Source organism: Rhinopithecus bieti, unplaced genomic scaffold (genome assembly GCF_001698545.2).
Source record: "Rhinopithecus bieti isolate Rb0 unplaced genomic scaffold, ASM169854v2 scaffold_5781, whole genome shotgun sequence".
NCBI classification, from domain to species: domain Eukaryota; kingdom Metazoa; phylum Chordata; class Mammalia; order Primates; family Cercopithecidae; genus Rhinopithecus; species Rhinopithecus bieti.
This window is the reverse complement of record NW_016804870.1, coordinates 169793-174056: the sequence shown is the minus strand read 5'-3', so window position 1 is coordinate 174056 and position 4264 is coordinate 169793. Positions and strand designations below refer to the sequence as shown.

The following is a 4264-nucleotide window of genomic DNA, read 5'->3' as shown; positions in this document are numbered from 1 at the left end:
GGCTGTACCATTTGTATTAATATTCCCTCCAGCAATGCATAAGAGTACCTGTTGCTCTGCCTCTTTGCCATCATTTGGTGTTGTCAGTGTTATGAATTTTAGCCATTCTAATGGCTTTGTGATGGTATCTCATTGTTATTTTAATTTGCAGTTCCCTAATAACATATGATATTGAATATCTTTCTATTGAATATCTTTTTCCCATCTGTATATCTTCTTTGGTGAGATGTCTGTTCAGATCTTCTGCCCATTTTTTAGTTGAGTTGTTTTCTTACTGTTGAATTGCAAGTGTTCTTGGAGTGTTTTGGATACAAGGCCTTTATCAGATATGTGTTTTGCAAATTTTTCTCTTAGTCTATGGCTTTTCATTTTCTTGACATATGCTTTACTCTTCATTCTCTTAACACTGCAGAATGGATGTTTTTCTGCTTAGTGCCTGATAAGTCTGACTAATCAATTTTCAACTTCATGGATTGTGCTTTTACTGTTATATCTAAAAACTTATGGCTAAACTTAAGGTCAGTCACCAAGAACTCCCAATTTACATTCTATAAGTTTTACAGTTTTGCATTTTATATTTATGTCTATGATATATTTGACTTAATTTTATGAAAGTTGAAAAGTCTATATCTAGATTCAGTTTTTGCATGTGGATGTCCAGTTGTTTCAACACTATTTGTTGCAAAGATTATTCTTTCTTCATTGAATTGTCTCTGCTCTTTTGTCAAAGTTCAGTTGATTATTGTATTTGTGTAGGTCTATTTCTGGGCTCTGTATTTTGTTCCATTGATCTGTTTTTCAATTCTTTCACCAATACCAAGCTGTCTTTATTACTGTTCCTTGATGGGAATTCTTGAATTCAGGTCATGCCAGTCCTCCAACTTTGTTTTTTTGCAGTGCTGTTACAGCTATTCTGAGTCTTTTGTCTTTCCTTATAAATTTTAGTATTGATGTCCACAAAATAAGTTGCAGGGATTTTGATTGAAATTCATTGAATTTATTGATCATGTTGGAAAGAATTGAAAACTTAATAATATTGAGTCTTTCTATCCATAAACATGGAGTATCTTTTCATTTATTAAGATTTTTTTTTTATTTCTTTTACCAGAGTTCTGTAGTTTTCCCAGTCTGTACACCTTTTATTTCATTTTATTGTCTCATTGCAGTAGCTAGTACTTTAAGTATAATGTTGAATAGAGTGCTGAAACAGGGACATTCTTGCCTCATTCCTGATCTCAAGGGGAAAGCATGCAGTTTCTCACCATTAAGCATGATGCTAGCTATAAAATTTTTTTGTGAACGTTCTTTATCAGGTAAAGAAGGTTATCCTATGTTTCTGGTTTGCTGAGAGTTTTGATCATGAATGATGTAGGATGTTGGTGGGAAAACAGCAAATGTTATTGGCAGGAAAACAGCAAAAGTTTTCCTGCATTTATTGATATGATCAGATGATTTTCTTATTTAGGCTGTTGATGTGATGGACTACATTAACTGATTTTTTCCCTAGTTTTCTTTTTTTTATTTCATTTTAAGTTTCAGGGTATATGTGAAGAATGTGTAGGTTTGTTATATAGATAAATGTGTGCCATGGTGATTTACTATGCTTAGCAACCCATCACCTAGGTATTAAGCGCAGCATGCACTAGCTATTTTCCTAATGTTCTCTCTCCCTCCCTGCCTCAACAAGCCCCAGTGTGTGTTGTTTACCCCATGTGCCCATGTGTTCTCATTGTTCAATTCCCACTTATAAATGAGAACATGCGGTATTAGGTTTTCTGTTCCTGCATTAACTTACTGAGGATAACAGCTTCCAGCTCCATTCATGTTCCTGGAAAGGACATGATCTTGTTCATTTTGTGGCTGCATAGTATTCCAAGATGTGTATGTACCACATTTTCTTTATGCAGTCTACCACTGATGGCCGTTTGGGTTGATTCCATGTCCTTGCTCTTGTGAATAGTGCTGCAGTGAACATACACATGCGTGTATCTTTATAATAGAATGATTTATATTCCTTTGGGTGCATACCAAGTAGTAGGATTGCTGGGTCAAATAGTATTTCTGCCTCTAGGTCTTTGAGGAATCACCACACTGTCATCCACAATCGTTGAACTAATTTACATTCCCACCAACAGTGTAAATGCCTTCCCATTTCTCCACAGCCTCACCAGAAACTGTTGTTTCTTGACTTTTAATAATTGCCATTCTGACTGGTGTGAGATGGTATCTCATTGTGGTTTTGATTTGCATTTCTCTAATGATCAGTTATCTTGAGCTTTTTTTTTTTCATATATGTATTGGCTGCATAAAAGTTTGCAAAGGACATGAACAGAAACTTCATGTGATATGACCAATTTTACCACAGATCCTGGCATGTACCTTGCAGTTACTTCATAAATACTACTTTTCTTTCTTCCGTTAAGGTACCTAAGCTTGAAAACAAGGACCATTTTATTCTAACCCATTGTGAGGCATTTACACCAGGAACATAAAAGTTCTTAAGTATTTGCCATTCTTACAGTGCTGGAAAACTGCCTTGGAAAAAAAATAACCTGCTTCTATAAGGACTGCCTTACCCTAAAGGGCTTGAAAGAGATTCCATGGTTCATTTATTCCTCTCTTCTTCCAAACACAAGTATACTCTCCTTTTTTTAAATACCCAGCTTACTACTGAAAAGGCCCATAAAACTCATTTCTTCCTGTCTGGGTCTGAATACAAGAACATCAGTATCAAATACTAAGGATAGTCATTTTGCTACGGTGATAGGCTATATGTCCTGGGGATAGTAGAAATTATTGAACCATTTAAAGAGAGGTAATAGCCTGATTGTACACTTCACCATCAAACCACATCTAGAGAATTGTATCCCTTTTGAACACCATAACTTAAGGAGGACATTGACAACACTAGAGCATGTCCAAAGGGTGGTGACCAGAATGATAATGGGACATCTAGATGTCTAGAAACCTTGCTATATTAGGACATGTATTAACCCAAATTTATTAAATCTATTTGTCTGCACCACTTATTTTCTTTATGTTGTTAAAAGTTAGAATATTTTCTATTCAATGCCAAAATGTTCATGATAGCTTTGATTTTACATTGTTTGTTCAAAGTTTTCCTGGATATAACCCTTGATTTCTTCTGAGGAAAGAGGCAGAGGAAAACCTCCCCTAGTTGAAGTGTACATTATTATCTGACCAAAAAAAAAGTCAATGAGCTGAACTTTGCAGTAATTCCAACCCTTGATTTCATTTCATGAAACCTCAAGTTGCCAAGAAAAGCTGAGCATCACTTTTCACCTGGTGTTGGTTTCTATAAGTCTCCCAGGAGCCTTTAGTTGACCAGTTATGGTTTGGTTTGTTGTTCTGTGATACAGAAGTAAGTGGGTTGGGGAAAGCCCANTAGAGACGGGGTTTCACCGTGTTAGCCAGGATGGTCTCGATCTCCTGACCTCGTGATCCGCCCGTCTCGGCCTCCCAAAGTGCTAGGATTACAGGCTTGAGCCACCGCGCCCGGCCTACCATTGATTTTTTTAGTGTCTCTATAGTTTTGCCTTTTACAGAATGTCATATGGTTGGAATCATATAGTATGTAGCCTTTCAGACTAGCTTCTTCCACTTAGCAATAGACATTTAAAGTTCCTTCATGTCTGTTTGTGTCTTAATCTCTCATTTCTTTTTATTACTGAATAGTATTCCAGTGTATAGATGTACCACAGCTTATTTATCCTATTGAAGGACATCTTGCTTGCTTCCAGTTTTGGTGATTATAAATAAAACTGCTATAAACTCTAGGTTTTGTTGTAGACATGAGTTTTCAAATAAATTGGGTAACCACCAAGGGGTACAGCTGCTGGATCACATGGTAAGAGTATGTTTACTTTTATAAGAAACTGCCAAACTGCTTTATAAAGTGGCTGTACCATTTGTATTAATATTCCCTCCAGCAATGCATAAGAGTACCTGTTGCTCTGCCTCTTTGCCATCATTTGGTGTTGTCAGTGTTATGAATTTTAGCCATTCTAATGGCTTTGTGATGGTATCTCATTGTTATTTTAATTTGCAGTTCCCTAATAACATATGATATTGAATATCTTTCTATTGAATATCTTTTCCCATCTGTATATCTTCTTTGGTGAGATGTCTGTTCAGATCTTCTGCCCATTTTTTAGTTGAGTTGTTTTCTTACTGTTGAATTGCAAGTGTTCTTGGAGTGTTTTGGATACAAGGCCTTTATCAGATATGTGTTTTGCAAATTTTC

General features: G+C 36.0%; 1 pseudogene; it reads right to left on the bottom strand.

Moving 5' to 3' along the window:
• The window catches only part of LOC108528759 (40S ribosomal protein SA pseudogene), a 6288-nt pseudogene extending 3686 nt beyond the window's left edge, over positions 1–2602 (bottom strand).
• Positions 2603–4264: the final 1662 nt, after the last annotated feature.